Consider the following 19471-nt stretch of genomic DNA (forward strand, 5'->3'; position numbering starts at 1 on the left):
TCACACAGGAATTGTCTTCTGGCATAGGCACCACAACTGACATTTAATCTGCCTTTAAATTTGAACAAATAGACTGCGTCACTGGTGCAGAAGTCCTGGCCCGTAACACTGGGCAACTGTATAACAACATATATTTTCATATACTGTATATCTATGTGCTTAAAAATTGAAGGGCTAAGTCATCAAATATTCTTATTATCTTAACATTATGACATCATATTTTTTGTTCTTTCTTTTTTCTTTGCCATAAAACATAGAAATGAAATATAGAAATGAAACACAGAAAGTAAAATGAAAATTAAAATAATATTAAAACATATAAACAAAATATAAACACTTTGTATGTATTTTTTTAAAAAAGGAATTTCCAGGGAAAAGATTTGCAAGTCACTGTGTTCATATCCATCAAAACTAAAATTCCCAGCTTCTATAAGTCCTTTTTCTACTTATACCATCATGAACCTTTGCAGTTTGTGCCTTTGCAGAGACACAAGCTCTGCTTAATTTCAGCCTTAAAGACACATTAGAAAAGAAATTTTTTTCCCTAGACAGGATTTCAACTTTGAACTTTATGGAAGATTTTAGGTGACTGAAAATCTGTATGCATTTAAATGTCACTACATGTTGAAGATATCACTTTATGTAAAATAATAATTCTTTTCCAAAAGACTATGCAATAACCATCTCACCATAACAGTTCAGAGCTATATTTAAGGCGGCCTCTTAAAGACAGGAAATCACAGCTTCCTCTTGGGTAGGATCCTGCTGATGTGCATATATAGAATTAGAGTTCATGATTCAGTTACTTTTAGTCTAGTTACTTCTTGCCTTCTCTAAAAGCATCTGGAGAGTACTATCTCATCTCCCCATTGGACTCTGAAATCAGATGCAGGAAAACAGACTCAGAGTCTCATTAAATTTTATTTCTATTACAGCACTGAAAGTAGTTGCTCTAAATAGAAGAGGTCAGTTTGTCAGCTGCTAGAACTGGAGATAATCTTACTACAGAGTGTATCCATTAACTTTCATGCACTAAGGATCCTATCTGTGGATTTTCTTGTCCTGAAGGCGTTTTAACTGTTTGGGGATTTTACAAGGAAAAAGATACAGCAGGAGTTACGCTGGTGGAGCTACTTCCAGCTTCTTTGCTGTTCTAATATTTTTGAACATCCTTCCTTAATTTATGAGAATCCAGGTCAAGTAGGTGAAGGGCCAGCAATGGCACAAGTTTAGGAGTAAAGAAACAGCTGAGAGGTCCAAAATTATGTCAAAAGCTAAATAGAGCTGAAAGTGAAGAGATCACATATAAACTATGCACTTGCAACATTATGTACATCTCTACACAGGATATTTTGTTTGACTGATGGAAGGGAGTGATTAGTTTGGTCTTGAAACTATCTCTTTCTTTATGTGAACAATGATGGCAAGCTTCAGCTATACAATATATTTAGAATAATGAATTGATTTTATTTTAAGTCTGAGTTAGTTACCTAAAGACTTTAAAAGGAAAAAAAAACAAAAGTCAACCTTGAACATTTCCTATATATGCAAATATTTATATGTATTTATGTTCTCTTTTATATGTATACATATAGAATCACACACAAAAGCATACCAGGAACAAAAGAAATACAATATTTGCACTGTTCCTCTAGCCCAATGTGCTGTCACTCAAAGTAGGTCCTAGACATGAGAGAGTATAACAGAGGAAGTATATATGACACTTCCCTCCACCACTCTCTAATAAGTGTTGGGGGCCTGCCTTGCCAGAAGTAATAACTCTAAACTCTGGTACAGCTTTCAAGAGATTTCTCTTCCATGAACTCATGCAAATTTACCTTGAAGATGTATAAGATTTTGCCATTGAGTTTGGCAGAAAATACCAGTAATTAAATTTATGTATGATAAATATCCATACGGATGAATATTTCTATATTTTGAACCTAAGAATCCCTTGCCCAACCCAGTTTAATTTGAGAACCTTTGTTTCTTGAAATTGAAGAAACATTGAATAGATGTTTCCTATTCAGCATTTCTTCCATCCATAGTTTCATGTATTTCTGTCATACTTCCATCACACTTTGTTCAGCCATTTTATAAGGATAGAGAGTTCCTTTACATACTACAGTTTTGATTTTTTTTTTGAGCAAGCTTTTGATAGGTGTCTGTATCATCCTTCTCATCCAGGAACTATTCTCTGCTTCCTGTACTTTTCCCAGTTTCAGTAAATCTTCCTGTTTCACACAGTGTTAAAGCTGATGCATTAAGGATCTTGGCAGAGGTATAAGAAATGTTCTTTGTTTTGATTTCCTGTTAACCACAGGATCTCTCCTATCTGTTCTAATTTATTATCTCATTTCAACGTCGTAATAGGTAGATCAGAGCTAGTCTCAGTACAAGTAAAGTTGGGACTGATTTTTTATGCACATTTACTTAACATTCTTCCCCCAGATAGTGAGAGCTGCAAGTATTTTCCGCAAAACTTTTTGGTCAGCTTTAAGGACTCCATACATATGCAAATTTTGTCAACTTGGCATTTGTATGCCATTTGTTTGCAACTTGCCATTGTAACTCAGTTATGTTAACATCAGATTTTCCAGAGATTTCTGAAGGATTTTGCTGGTTTTCCATCTTCTAGCCAGTTCATTAGCAATATGAAGAACTTGTGTCCTGTCCCGTTGACTAGAATTAGGGCTCCAAAATTAGGAAATATGAAATTAGGTAATTCCATTATTTATTATTTCCCATGCAATCTCAATATGACAAAGTCCTACCATGTAATCCCATATTTAAGTTTTCCAAGGTTGCCATGTCTTAGTCACAGCACTGAATCAATTTCATTACAAAATCAGTCAGATGTCTGTACTGATGTTGCATCCTAACATTCCCACAGATGTGGAAGATGAGTATTGCATGACAAAGTTTAAGTGTGGAAAAACAAAGTGTGGTTGAACTTTGCCTTGAGAAGTTCTTGTTTGTATTTGCATCAGTGTTAGAATTCTGCTTCAGTGAGATTTGTCTCAGATGTCACTAGCCATGTTCTTTATATTTATTTCTGTGTGTTCATGCCTATTTTCTGGTATGAAATTTGCAGATGCACTTAGTGTGTTCTGAACAGTGATAGTGTTGTATTATGGTAGATACTTAAAAAACAGCTAATATACTCCTCAAGTTAATAGATCCATTTGATTTGCTGTGTGTATCAGCTTCAAGCTTTATGATCTTCTTCCATTTCTCACAGCCACCAACCTTGCCAAGGATGTGAAAATCATTAAACAAATGCAAAAGACTTGGATGTCATAATGAGGAATGTCATGACAAAGCACGTATATATTTTAATAATCTTTTGCAACTCTCACATTTGGGGAAGCAAATATAACTTGGGCTACATTGTAAACACTGCACACTATATACAAAATGTTGATTAGCTGCTCATAAGTGAGCACTCCTCATTCTCTGCATGGAATAAATAACATGAGATTTTGTAATTAAAAGCCACATGGCAATGAATACATAAAGGACACCAGAACAAAATAAAAAGAGCAATTTAATTGCGTCCTTTCCTAGTCTGAATGCAGAATTACAATATATCCTTAACTTTTAAAATATGAATTAAATTCAATTAACTTCAATTAATGTAATTGATTAATTATAAATGAATATGAATACTTTTTCAGAGAATTTTTTTAAGTCAGCAAACAGCCCAAGGTTGCCAGTACTAAATCACGTAAGTAAAGTTCCTTAAAATTAGTTCAGTTTGGTTATTCACACTATTTCTGATTACAGATTTTCTACCAAAACAATTTTGTCAGAAAATACCAGTTACTTAAACCTGACCCTTCCCAAGGAATCACAATGAAGAAAGTATTTTATTTTTCTCAGGAAAGCTTTCCATGATCCAAGTCTATTAAAGGAAGTACCAGAATAAGATAAAAAAGGAGGAAGTGAAGGAGAGGGAAGCTGAGGAGAAGGGATTGCCAATGCTCGTTGATTAAATGAGTAAGGATTTATAAGAAAAATTACCTGGCATATTTCCAACCAAAGATTTGAATCACCATGTGAGTATGATTTGGGACGTTTATGGGATGAGGTTACTGCAGTTTGTGTTGGTGGTGTCCCATTTTTAGTGAATAGTTTATATTCCCAGAGACAGAGAGAAGGAGGGAGAGAGAAGAATATTTACTCTACATCTATAGACATAGCATGTGATAAAGGCACTCATCTGGACCATGGAACATTACATTCAGGACTGAGTAGGAGGTGCTGATTCAAGACTATTCAAAAGTTTTTTTTCTTTTCATTGTGGGAACAAAATTTAGTGCTCCCTAATCTGTTACCTGGTGAACAGCTTATTCATCTGGTCTGTGGGTGCCTCATATTCAAGTCTCTCGCATACATCATGCAGAGTGGAGATACAAGCATTTGATTGCCAGTGATACTCCTAATTCCTGTGCCTATTCTAGGATTAAGACCTAGCTTTTATTTTGAAAAGGTCTATATGTTAGTTTGTTAATAATTAATAATATTTTTTTAAATTTAAATTTCACATAATTTGACTTAATATTGTAATTTTGCAAATGATATTTATGAGCACTTGAAGATGAAGAAGAAGGAAATTCATTGGTCAGAGAAATTATCATAGACTCATAGAATCAATTGGGTTGAAGAGGACCCCTGAGATCATCAAGTCCAACCCTTGATCCGCTACTACTGTTATTACTACACCATGGCACTAAGTGCCACATCCAGTCTCATCTTAAAAACCTCCAGGGACGGGGAATCCACCACCTCCCAGGGCAGCCCATTCCAATGCCTGATTACTCTCTCTGTAAAAAATTTCTTCCTAATATCCAACCTAAACTTCCCCTGGCGGAGCATAACATCGTGCCCCTTTGTCCTACTGCTGGTTGCCTGGGAGAAGAGACCAACCCTCACCTGGCTACAACCTCCTGTCAGGGAGTTGTAGAGAGTGATGAGGTCTCCCCCAAACCTCCTCTTCTCCAGGCTAAACAACCCCAGCTCCCTCAGCCTCTCCTCATAGGACTTGTGTTCCAGCCTTGTTGCTCTTCTCTGGACCTGCTCCAGCACCTCAATATCCTTCCTGAATATTATGTGATGTGCTTCCTCTTTTTAACACAGAGAAAACAGAAAGTTATTTCTGGTCCAGTGTTATTCTAGAAAAGCCTATCCATAGAGGCTCTAAAGTAGCTTGTTTAGATAGTGCTTGAAATCAGTTATGAGAGCGTAGACTCTAATGCAGGAATCTTAAACCCACCAGTGATATCAGACAACTAGTCTTAACTGCTTTAAGGCAACTCGTCTGTATTAAAGTTCATGCTAACAATAGTTTCACTAGTATTATTACCACCAGAAAAATAGTTGAGGTCTTTCAGCTACTGTTACAACATGATCTGAAGTCTGAAAGAAAACCTATGGATTTGTAGAGAAAAATGTGGGAAAAAATAAGGAACAGTTAAAAACAAACTAACCTTTAGGGAGGAGCTAAGATAAGGCAGCAAAAATGGAAAGGACATTTAAAAAAAAAAAGGAGATGAGATGCAAAGAAGATGCTTGGTAAATTATGTAGAATTGAAGACAAGAAAAATGCTAAATGTAGCTACAGAGGATCAGAAAATACCCTTCCTTGGGTTGATTTAGATCATAGAGAGACAGGTCAATACAACTGGGGAAGAAGAGATGGAAATAGTATAGGTAGAGTTTGTGAAAGAAAGGTTTTAATAGTAATGGATAAAATGTTTCAAACAGGAATAAATCTGTCACAACTCAGGAAGAGTTAGGAGGGAAGAGGTCTGGAGTTAATGCTAAGGCTGAACAGTTGTGTGTGACAGAGAGGACTTGTAATTAATGGAATTAACAAGGAAGAAAAAATGAGAGGTAATAAAAAATGCCCCATCATTCATAGCCAGCACTAATCAGAGATTAGCCGGTACTTCACTGAATTTCCATATTGCTACAGTGAATTAAAACTACCTTTATTTTTCTGCCATATATGAACTGAAGAAGCAGAAAGGGAGAAGAACTATGCAGCACACTGAGTCTGAACATTAACATATCCCAGTTACAGGAGGGAAGATAAATGAATACTTAATGCCAGCTTCAGGGAGAGTAATTATGTTTGTGTACAAAATCAAAGACAAATGAAAATGAGAATGTGAAATGAAAACAACAGTTGAGTAGCAACAAAATCTAAGCAGGTAAAATATTCTTGAAATGGGAAGCCAGAATAAACTCATTCCAGAGACATAAAACAACTGGCATGTGAAATCATAGATCCAGTACCAAGAACTGTTTAATGAAATGATCATATAGAAATTGTAATGTCTAGTGGGAGTAGTGAAAGAGAAAAAAAAAGACCACTTCAGATATATTACTCAACTGCATGCAGATATTAGAGAGAGCTGTGGATGGAGGGAATAATTAAATACGTAAGACAATAATAAATGAGGTAAACTTAAACATGTGTTTCCCAAAGACAGATCTTAGAGATCTTTGAAAAGGTAACTTCCTTGATAAGGAAACTATTTTCCAAGCCAAAAGAAATATTGCAGCTTTTGTTTCTGTCTACTTTGGTAAGGGAATTGATGCAACGGCACAAAGGAAATTCCTTCCAAAACTGGAGGAGATAGGAATTAACAGAGGAACTGAGTGTCAAACAAAGGGATGGCTGAAGAAAGACAGTGATTGAGGAAGATAGTGTCTGGCTGGAATAAGGCTTTTAAGGGAATTTCTCAGTTTATAGTCTTTAGAAAAATCTGATTTAAAGTTCTTATGTGAAAATTCAAACTTAATTAAGAGTATCTTATTGTAAACCAGTAGGTACTGGGAATCAACATAATTACAGAAGAAGACTGGAATTACTTGGACAGACCTCTGTTCAAGAAAATTAATTCAAATCAGAGGAGGTGCCAAGAATGGCTACTAGGTTATCAGGGAAGAAAGAGAACCTGTGATATATGAGGAGACTTGAGGAACTGAGATTTTTAACAACAAAAAAAAGAGAATAAAGAAAATATTTTTTACTCATAAATATACAGAAAGAAGAAATGAAACTAGTAGAAGTGTTATTTAAGATAAAACCCACAGTATCACACATAAAACAACATAATAAGAACAAAGTGATATAATCACTAAAAGGGCTTTTGATTATTGGGCAGATTTCTGTGGTTAAAAATCTTATTTTTGACATGGACCTAGAAAAACACACAGAAACATGGTGGTTGCTGTTCCCTGCTACAGTGGGGCACCAAATTTGACCGGAGGAGGATTAGACAGCCTTCCAGGTTATGTTTTATATTCCTGTCCTATTTGATATGTGATCAACATTATTCTTGCAGCTTTGTTTCAAAACAATCTACTATTAAAGGCTATTAATAAAGAAAAAAATGGTCCATTGCATTTAGTAGCATTTAAGATGGTACAACATTTACCTTCTTTGTGAGGCACTGTGTCAATTTGACTTATAGCAGGTCCCTGATTATACTTTTCTGGTGCCAGCACTGGATTATTAGCAAGATTATTTTGATTTTGAAATGCCAAAACCTGACTACCACACCAAAGTTGTCTGTGACCTGCTCTAGTCTGACTGAGATCACAGGACAAAATAAAAGCTTTTGTTGGCATACCTTCCTTCTTCCTCAGCCATGAACACAAAAGAACTTTGTTCCAAGCTACCTGAGCTCCTGGTTTCAACTCCCAAAATTTCACTGATGCCATTTATAAAACCAAGACTGTTGCCTTCAGCACATTTAGGTTACATGTATTATTTTTATTGGCAAGTCCACAAATGCTACAGAAAAGGACATATATATCTACCTTAGCTCTTAGCCCTCTTTAAAGGAAAATTTTTTTCAGTTTGATCAGTGAGTCATGTACTATTCACACAGTGAATTTACATCTCAAGAATCTAAATGCCTAAAAATTAATATTATACTTTTTTCTGTCTCTTCCTAATAATAATAATTCCTAAAATGTTTATTTCACTGATCACACTATTTGATGAAAAATCCATTTCCCCCTTTCCATACAGTAGAGTTTTGTGATCTAATGCATTTCAGCTAGAGGTGAATTCATTTTATTAATTCCTGGAAGAAATACTGCTCCCATATTACTTTTTTATTTAACATTGCAACAAAAAACCTGTGGTACTCCATGACTAATTTATAACTGTTAAAATATAAATTTTTTACACACCATTCTGTGACATTTTTTGCTATAAGAGAGAGTTTTATAGGTATCAGGCCAAATAGACAAATAGAAAAAGGAATTATGCTGACTGCGGATTTGATGACTTGAATGTAGGCAGCATTTGTTTGCAGCTCATTCTTTGTTGTCTTCAGTCTGTAGCTTCCAGCCACCAAAGAGTGGTCATGTAAGAAAGTAAAAATCACATCTGGCACCTGACTTCTGGAGTCAGCACAAATTGATTCCAATCACTTCAGGATGGAAGTATCTGCCGCTAAATATGCCCATATTTAAAATCCATTTTTTCTTAACAATTTTTTTTTACTTTCTCAATAGCATTTGGGATATAAACTCCAGAAAATGCACATGTATCACTATAATATTTGTCAACAAATTTTTAAAATAATCACTTCCTTTTCTATTAAAAAAAAAAGCAAAAGAAGGAAGAAATCTTTTTATCTATATAGATTTTTGTGCCAATATCTCTATAAAATATAAACCTAACAATATGTTGGCATTTAATGATTTTAAGTACTTACTAAGAAGACACACGGAGACGATCCTAGATGAAGAACTGGGTTATCTCTGTTTTACTCCCACCTTTTCCTCTTACTCACTGTGGTCATCTTTAATCTGTGTGTTTGTGTGAGTCAAACACAGCTACTAAATTCCTGCCTACTTACTCAGCTGTCTGCCTTGAAGGACATCCTGCTTGTGAGGATGCTTTGGAATTGAGCAGCCTCCTCTGGTAACAGGCACACTGACACTCAGGTGCTCAAACCAGTTCTACAATATAAATTCAGATACCTTAATTCAACATTAAAATAGAATTTCTATGCAACATCATTCATGAATGCAATTTTCCTACTTGTCACTCTCACTGAACTTAATTGAGAAACAAGCTGGTCATCCAAGCTATTTGCTCCCAAGGAGAAAAAGACCATTACATATCAGAGACAAAATTACTTCACATAATCTTTGTGTCTCTTTTTCTAGATTTCTACAGAACATTCGAGTATTTTTCCATTCAGACCTGAGTTTAAAATATGTTTACAGCAACCAAATAATTTCTTCTATGTATGGTTTTGAATTTATTTTTTGAGATATACTGATTTATTTTACCCTTCAATGCTAAAAGAGCAAGGAGAAGTAAAGATACAGAAAAACCATGAATACTAATGAGTTCGAATCAGTCTGGAGTGATTAAAATCAGCAGGATTTTCTTCATACTGTTTTAACCTGACCAAATGTAAAAATAATCATGAACTTGATAATGATTTCAAAGTGCTTGAAGATGACATTCCATCCGTAGTGATTGGCATGGGCCTTACAATAACCAGCATTGCATCACTTATCCTTTAAGCCAGGAGGGGCATTTTGTACTTTCCAAGATGGCAATGTAATGTGTTTCATTTGTTCTTAATCCCGATGAAGCTGTAGCCATAAATAATAGTTGGATGTCAGGATTAGACACTACATTTAATAATCTTAATTAATTTTACAATCTACAAATTGCTTTGGCCTTAGAAACAAAGGCAATTCAAACTTATTTATAGAGGAATGTTTATTGCTCCTCAACAATCTCCTCAGTAGGTGTTAATATACATGACAATGTAGAAGTAATTGCTTGCAGTAAATTTAATGCTTGCAAGAGAGAAAGATATTTTTATTGAGTTTTCTCTCTCATGTTTTCAGAAAAGCTTTGCTAGATTTAATTTTAAATGAGATAAACATAACAAATGTTGCACAAAAAGATTGTTAATAGATTCGTAAAATCGAGTAAAATTCAGTACGTCAGAAAATTAAGAGTTAATGATAGATTTATGATGCAAATACCAATTAAGTCACTGTATGCACACAAGAATTACAAAAATAAAAAGCCCTTGGGTATGTCTGAAAAAATTAAAGAATACAGAAGAAATGCCTTCACTAACTCACAACTGCCCTTTGTCTTCATAGTCATGGATAATTGTACAAATCTATAAAACAATACAGAAAATGGGACTTACTGAAAAGGTATCTTGTAGCATCATGGAACAGCATTATTTTTATCAATGGTGAAGAATTGATATTTTGCAAATATTTTCCTTCAGGCTCACGCTAAGGTGATGGTGTGTTCAATCTTGCATCTTTTACAGATTAATTAATTCCGGAATTATTACAGGAAGGATATTTAGTTTCACTGATTATATTTATTTCACCTTTTCAATAGAGAACATATGTTTAAATGATTTATTATAACCCTTAGCTGACCTAAACCTTCCCTCCTACTTCCATGTGCTGTGTCAGATATTCCCTAAATAAGAAAACTCCCTTTGAATTATCTCTAATTTTTACCTGAATTCTGAAGTACAAATGTAGGAAAATTAAATTAATGTAACTTATATTAGCTTATTAAAATTTTAAAGTTGTGCCACATCTTTATTTTACCTGAGATTTTCCAAATAGTTTCCCTCATCAGTGTTTTTTCAAGAGTAGTAGCTTCTTAATTTATGGAAATGATACATTCACTATAGTAACAGAAACAGTTAGCTTGAGTATAAAGTATCAAAGAAAAGACTTTTACTACCATCTGGAAGAATGTTTAATAATGCATAAGGAATAAAGAGTTTCCAAATCAAAATATTGAAAAAGGAGCTTCTGTACAACCTCAAGATATTTAAAAAATTTCTGATAATTTGTGCTTTGGAGCTAGTGTTGCTCAAGAAGGAAGGGATGGTACTGATTCCAGTGAAATTCATGTTCTGATGGCTTGAGAATTTAACATTAAGAAATTCTATCAAAACACACAGATTGTTTCTCAAAACAAAGTTTGTCTTATAAAATTTGGGTACAAAGATAACAACGGTCAACCTAGAACCACCAGCATTTCATTTAATTTAAGTAAAAAAGAGAAGACATATCCACAGTTTAAGATTACTTGCATTCTCACAGACATTAAAAATTCTGTATCCAGCTCTTTTTCAAATTTTTTGTACTGAATATTTATACCCACCTCTCCTTTACAAACTTTTGAAAACAGAGCCAAGTCATGTCATGATTTTTCAATTATGAATCACAGTGTGTAGAAGGAGAGTCATGTTTCAAGTTACCAACACAAAGATCTAATTTTGATGGACCAGCAAATGGATATTCTGCTGCTAGAGATAAGATTCAGGATGATAACATATTTATTTATTTATTTTTCCATTCAAGCAAACAGAACTTTGTTCTAACTCTCCAGTTTGGCAGAGAGGCTTTAAATGGTTTTAAAGTTCAGTTAGCTGAAATGACTTTTAGAATATTTAGAGGATGATCCTATTAGAAATAAGTTCTACATATGCTATATATTTCCTCAGATTTAGCAGCTTTCTTGTGAGTCATAAGGAGGATTATCTACATAGTCTCTTTGGAGGCTCTTCTCTCTTCAGGAATTGCTATAAACTTCATGACGTAATTTCACCTCCCTTTTGGTCTGTGGTTATTATTTGCTTCATCTAGATTAGTTTCATGCATAGTAATTAATGGGAAGTGGGCAAATAGAGCCAAACCTGTGCATATGCTACCAGATGACTCAGGTCAGCTACCCTGCTGTGTACTTTTCTTGAAAAAGAAGAGTAAAATAGTAAGTTTTAAGAATGTTTCAGAGAGGTAGCTTTCAGTATCTCAGGTCAAACCTGTGTTTTCCTCCCACTTAAAATGTCTGATGTATCTGTGTCTGAGCCAGCCTCCTTAGGCTGACTCTGTAATCAACACACAGGAAATGTGAACCTCAAAAGGTGAATCATCTGACATTGTAAAGATGCTCTACTGATATGATGAGTAGCTCTCTGGAAGAGCATATTTTTCTCCATTAACTCAAAAACCACTACAGGAACCAGCTGAAAAACAGCTGAACATTAAAAGACTTCATTTGAAGCATACGACTGATGGTCATAGGATTGCTGTACCCTGCAGGGGAGCTGAGTCTTTCTTGAGTACAGTTCTGCATTGGACATCTTCCTCCTCCCCTGAACTCTTCATACCAGTAACTGATTTGTACAATTTAAGCAATGAAAAAGAAATGGCAGAGCTCCCATGTCTCTAAAGAAGTTTTCAGAGGCAGAAGCTTCTCTCCAACAATCAGAAAAAGAGTTAACCCTGTGGTTACTGAGGAGCAGCATACTGAGCAAGTAGAAAATTTTCTGCAGGTTTGACCTCCAAATTTATTTATATCCAAGAAGCTTTAGAGAGCCATAGTTTTCGTAGTTAAAAGATATCAAGAGCGTGAATGTGGACCACTTACACTTCCCTGTCCTGCATAGAGGATTCACGTCTTCAGTGCTTGGAATCCATGAAGTACTTTTTGCACTGAAGGAAAAATTTTCCCTTTTTATTTTTGTGCATTGATGATTCAGTTATTATCAAACTCTTTTTATTTTAATTGATTCCCCCCCATTCAATTTCAAACCTCATTTTTTCTTCTAAATTAAACACTTTTAGTAAAACAGTAATTACTTCATATGAAATTATAGAACCTGATTTTGTATTTTCTTTCCCTCAATATTAGGCTTACCGTACTTTCATCCGTGTGAATCTGCTTAGTTATCAGGAGTTTCAGTGCCAGTCTCAGATACACTTTTTTTATAACCCACATTAATCTCAGCAGCAGTGCCAAAGTAATGCTTTTATTTGAACATTTTCACTTTCCCACCCTATCCTAACAGAGTCTATATATCTCACAGTCTGCATTTGATCTGAATAAATATAATGGACTGCTGAGTGTTCTTACTGTGATAGGATATCTCAGATTCATTCCACATGGCATTGTTTGCTTTTTCATTTCATCTCTTTTTTCCTCTGTTTGCTATTGTGAGCCTTTTGAAGTTTACAAGCCAAGTTCTCTCATTTATACAAGTGCAAACCCATCAACTCAAATAGGTGTAAGCTAAGACAGGACTTGGATTTGTTCCTACCACTTGCTGAAAGTTATAATCTCCTTTCTAGACAGGTATCTTAGCTGCTGGCTTCGTTCTACTGTTTCTTTTAAATTCAGCTCTAAGAATGTGCAAGGATAAGCATTTATCATAACATGCCATGAATTCTGGAGTTTCTTTAATAAAAATAGCCCAGCATGTGCCTGCCACAAATTTCAGGGTCTGCATATTGCCTACTCAAAATAACAGCTCTTCTCTACACTTCATTTTGAGTAGAGATGGACAAATATGGAATTAAAGGCTAGCCACAGGGGTCCTACAAAGTGCCTGCAAAATTCAAGTAACAAATACTCAGTTTTTCTTCTTATTGTTTATTTTTTGCTTGTTTGTTTATCTGTTTGTTTTGTTGTTTATTGGTTTTGTTTTTTTTTTTTCAATTTTTAATATTCATATTGTTTAGCTAGCACAAGTGACTGTGAAATACATAGTTATTTCCACTTAGAAAACTGGCTTAATGAGAGATCATGAGTATTTAGGCTAGTGAATCCAGAAACCTGCTATATTCATTGCAGATAAAAAACTCATCCCTTCAGAAACCACACAATCCTTCCAGCTTTGCAACACGCTTATGAGACTGGCTGAGTCACCTCACAATACTTACAGGGATATGTTCACCTCATTTCAAATGTGTTCCTGGCCAGCCACATCAGTGGTTAGGAAAAGTTGGTTCAAATAGAAAAAGAGACATAGTGAACACATTCAATTAAAAATCAGAGTAGAAGGAAAAAATAAGAGAAAAAACCTGATACAATAAAGAGAGGAAGAAATATAAAAACTGAGTGATTTTGAGATATCTCTTGCCCAGAGAGGTTGTGGAGTCTCCCTCACTGGAGGTATTCAAGAACTGTCAGGGTGCAATCGTGTACCATGTGCTCAAGGATGACCCTGCTTGAGTGGGGAGATTGGACCACATGAACCCCACCAGCGTTGTCTTCCAATCTTAACCATTCTGAGATTCTGTGCTCAGTGAGGTATCAGGTCCATCTACAACTTCATCCTTAACTTGACCAATCAAGCAGCCTTCTTGAAAAGAAAGTTATGGGTAAGGGTCCCTGAGCCTGAAACGAAATTTCTAACTAAACTGTAACATTTCATTTTTAGAGAGCAGTCTTCAGCTTGGACATTGCTTTCAACCTGTTTCTGATCAAGTGAGGAGTTTTTAAAACCCTACAAATGTATTTTATCACTATCTTACTCTATACTCCAATGACTCTCTATGTAATCAGAAATCTTCTGTATCCCTTGAAGACAGGTTGTATTACAAGTTTTGCTTAAAATGTTGGCTGACCTTGATGCAGGGCCTAAGTTAATGAACAGATAAAACTATTTTAATGTTTGTGACCACCTCCCTGAACAGGCAAAATTCCCACTGATTTAGAGAAGCAGTTGTTCATTTTTTAAATCTCACGGTTTAACCTGACACATGAATGCAGCCTGGTTTTAATCACTTCCTAGGGTAGCTGAATCAAAGTTATTAGTATCACCTGGAGACAAGTGGTCCTCATTCAATAAAATCTCTTTGAAGTATCAGAGTCTGCCTGAGTAAACGCTAAGGAAAAAAATAAAAACACTGTTCAATGTAAGAAGCATCACTTGAGTGATCAATAAACTCTCAAGTCAGGAAAGCTCGTGGAAAATCTAGTACTGTCAGAGCTGTGGCTGGTTTTCAGGGTACATTTGTTAATGTACTCAGTAATGATTTTTCTAATCAGAAATGGCTGGAGACAGGACTGTGACATTTTTGAAAAAGCAAGAAACATCTCCTTAAGTAACTACTACAATAGGAAATTACTACTTCCTGTTATCATCTGATCAGACCTATTGAAATTTGCATTCTGTCAGTGCCCTTTTTAGCTCTTATCCTAACACAGGTTGAGATTAAATCAGTGATGTGCATCCTATTCCAGGTACCCTAAGTTTGATGTTACTGCCCGTACCCCCCCCAGCGGCTGAAGCCTGGATTCAGTAACAAAATAGTTGGTGTTTTCAGACACATCTGAAAGAAACTCATGGGGAGCTTTGAGGACCCAGACCTTAACAAAATTTAAGAGCAAATTTGAGCTTTGAGGACTTTGCTTACTTAGATTTTTTTGTTTGCTTGTTAGTTGTTGGGGTTTTTTAATATTTGCCAATTACTTTACTCTTCATTCTCCTTTTTCCAGTAGTGAAAAAATATTCCCTTTCTCTAATTTAGATTCTTACTCTTTGGGAAATTCTCAAGAAGAAAAGAGGAATAGTTTCTGATCTACACCATTAACTCCTTCTGGTTTTCCTACATTGTGCGATTTTTCACCTTGATTTATTCAACCTGCTTGATTAGACATATTTGGTTTGATAATGTAATTATTAATTATTAATTATTTATTAACCATTGCCAGGATCTTCATGAGAACATAAGAAAAGAAAGGAGTTACTGGATGAAATGCTCCCTCTGCTGTCAAAGGGAAGCACCAGCAGTGGGAGGATTGTTCCTAATGCTGCAAACATTACCGGGGACAGACGATATCACAATCCATTAAGTGTATTTCTAACTGTACTGGCTGGCTGTGCAGTCTCTCAGCTCTTACCTTTAGTCTGGATGAAACTTAATATCTGAATTTGAACATTTTCCTCTGGAACATTCGACTTTATTAAAAGAGATAAAACAAAACCAGCCTAGTTCTTACACCATAAATCCTATGCTAATCCACTTCAGATACATTGTAGGCTGTCGGCAGCTGGCTGAAAGTCCTCTGAATAGGTACAAGTTGTTCTCCTGACTTCAGTGGCTTTGCCTTGTACTGTTTTTTGGTAAAGTTTATCTCACTTTTAATTTCTGTTGCTTGTTTTCAACAAACAATCCAAGCAAACATGAGACTGTTATGTGCTGAGAATAAGGTGAAAGTGAAGAATGAAATCTGAACATATGAAATTAATTTTATGGCAGAAAGTAGGAGAGTTGTCCCTAATTTATCAGGGCTAAGATATCATCCAGGGAACTCTGTAAGAACAATGATCTTCTAGTTCTCGCTGAAGTAATGCATACCTTTGATTCTGCAGAAATGCACTTTTATACTTGTACTGAAACCCTGATAACATTGGCTCTGTCCTGCAAAAATGTGATCATAAATGTCCATGTACCAGGCGCCACATGTATTTGGTTTGATAATGTTCATAAGTTCCTTTATTCACCTTTTGGGAACTGTTGTACAAGCAAATATTTATTCATAAGAGTATTTCCAGAACGTGAAAATGTGGCGAGCACTTATGCAAGCAGGCATGTGTGTAAAGTGTTGAACAGCAGGTTTTTAAAGTCCTTGTGAGGTTAGGAATCCAAATGAGAGAGGATGCTACCTTACATAAAAGTCAGTAATAAAACAAACAAACAAACAAATAAACAAAGAAAAAAACCACACACACACACAAAAAACCAACAAAGAATCTCCAGTGAAATTTGGAGATTCCTCAAATCATGTTTTCTTACACCGGACAGAACTCTAATCTCTTTTTTATTCCAATCTCTTCAACAAAAGTTTAACTAAAATCATAATTATGCAAACAGAAAAGTCCATTTAAAATATAATTTAATCCAATTGTGACATTCAATCAACAGCATTTTTTCCTTTTTTTTTTTTTTTTTTTTTTTTTTTTTTTTTCTTTTTGAAAAGGGCCATGAAGGAGGCAAAGTAGACTGGAGGGAACCCATACTCACTAGCACTGGGCTTCAGGTACTCATTTTTCAGTACTGAGTCCAGAAACTCTTCTTTAGATGTCACTTAAAGTTTTTATTTTATACAATTTTGGTATAAAATCCATAATTTATCTTGACAGCAGAACCTTCTCCTGCTTCTCATCTAGAATAAAGCTCTAATTTCTGTAGTCAGTTCTGGCATATTTTAACCATTCTCTCCTTTTGAGAGTATGACTTGGTGGGGGTGTAAGTTTATGATAACATCTTCAATGATTATAATTTGTAGTCTGGCCATTATAGCATTTTCCTATGTGAACAAATAGGACTGAAACCTCCACAGGTTTAAGAAATCATTGAATTCAGGTCTTTTATTTCTCAATAAATGTTCTGGCCACATAGATGTCATCACTGCTAGCAAACAGTAGAACCAATGTATTATGCTCCTAGGAGCGCTGTGCTCCTATCTGGGATTCTGCTAGACAGCTGGCAAAAAAAAGACCTGCAAGTACTTATCTCCTTGAAGATACTACTGAGGACATACATTAACACTTTAGGTTGCTGAGGAAGTCCTTTTTTTTTTTCCTGAGTCTAAGACCTTATTGATCAATTAAAGTAGTTAATCAAATGGCCCCTAAGCTGCCTTCTCATGCATTATTGTATAAATTCACCTATTTTCTGTGCCTAAGTGAATGCTTCCCTGGAAGACTGAATACTTCCACAGAAGACACCATATTTCTAGATCCTTTTAAATGTAGACAAAGCCTCATTCGTTAAGAAATAGCCCATAAAGCCATAGTGCTGAAATGTCCAATATGTTTGGCAGATCTACCCGGACAATGGGGACAGTCCCTAGCCAAGATAATCATTGCATCTGCCCTGCAACCACGGACCAGGTATTATGAGATCTGTAGCACCAGAGCTCACTAGAGTTTTCAGGATTTTTCCTTTAAACGGAGTGGACCTCACTCCAGCTGGGGCTTAGCTCCTGACCCTGAAGATGAGCTCCCTTGTTACAGACAAGCCCCTCCTGGCTGACCTCTTGATGTCAGAGTGTTCAAAGCTCCAAGTGCACACGGTTGCCCCCTTGGCAGGGACCCAGATCCTTGGAGTTTCCCTTGCTGCTCTGTGACACTGATGTTATTGTCCCTTCAAGCTCCACTGAGCTGAGCGCCAGTTTCACAGACCAGCCACCCATCTCGTTACTTGACTCTTATTTTCATGTGGTTCTCAAACACATCTTGTTCAAAAGTCTCATTCAACATGTAGGTTTTAGAAAAGGCTGTGTGTCAACTTACACTTCCAGGCAATATGACAATAATTGGACAGTATATTCAAGTCCTGCAAGGAGTATATTAAGCTGTTTATCACTGATACATTAAAACAGTAAATCAAACAGGAGACTCAGACAAGTCAACACAAGATTTGTGTCTATTAGAGCAAAGGCACAGGCCAGAACCCCAGCAAAAAGGCAGTAAATTAAATTAGTCAAAGAGTAAGCTGCACTTTTCACGGTTATGTGCAATTACATGCAGATTCAGTTTCTTTGAAAGAATTTGACAGGAGAAAATTTAAACTAAAAGTTTCTGGTAGACAAATAAATCTTGCTTTCCATGACTCATATGTCTGTCTCCTGGCCAAAAAAGAAGCCAGATATTTTATCTGTGTTTGCATATGTGGCTAGAATTATAAAGCCCCACTCAAGAAAACCCAAAGGGAAAAATATGAAATTTCATTGTATTCTTTGAATATAAATTCTCTTCTCATATTCTGTTTCCATTACATAAGATATTCCAGCCCCATTCATGAGAAAATTCAGGCAAAATAAAATTATACTCCATGTAGTCCAGGCATGAAGTTTTTGGTCTATCAAATCTTTTAACCTTTAACTGCACAAAGATGTCTTTAATATTTGGGAGTATACACTGTGGATTATAAGATCCTGATACTACAATCAGAGTTTTTGAGCAGGATTCTTTATGTTTGTTTGTTTGTCTTTAAATATTTGACTGCAGATATAACAATAATGTTTCAATAAATGTTATTCATTCCCTCTTTTCAGGTTTCTTTTCTCACCTGAAACTGTGCTACCTTGATTCTTGTAGAACTTATTCCATAAACACTATACGAAACTTCAATTTCTTAAAATTTAATCTGTGTATAGCCAAAAGAAAGTCAAAATGAGACCTGGAGCAGAAGTCAAAAACTTGTTTATCAGGTGTATATATAACACAAGACATTCAAATCACAAATTATTTTGGGAAAAAAAGAGCCCTTCATTGACTGAAAAAGTGGAGATGTATTCTTACTTTGTAGAGGATTTTGCAAGGCTCTATCGAAGGTGATTATTGTGTGTCATTTTGGCAATTATTAGGCTCCCAATTCAGGTTCTCCAGATTGCCCCTAGAGGCATTTGTCTCTCCCCAGCCTTGGGGACAGCCTTGGACACAGACAGCCTTGGACCCTGACAAAGTTGTATTCAAGTGTAGTTATCTGTTAGGATAGTGGTGGTTAGTACATAGATACCTTAAAAATAACTTTAATAATAACTTTAATGAAGACTTCAGGGTTGTAGATAGTTAACTACTTTTTACACAATACATTTATCTACTAATTTTGTCTGGGTCAAAATAAAGTGAGAAAGCTG

The sequence above is a fragment of the Pseudopipra pipra genome, chromosome 5 (assembly GCF_036250125.1).
Source record: "Pseudopipra pipra isolate bDixPip1 chromosome 5, bDixPip1.hap1, whole genome shotgun sequence".
Classification (NCBI taxonomy): domain Eukaryota; kingdom Metazoa; phylum Chordata; class Aves; order Passeriformes; family Pipridae; genus Pseudopipra; species Pseudopipra pipra.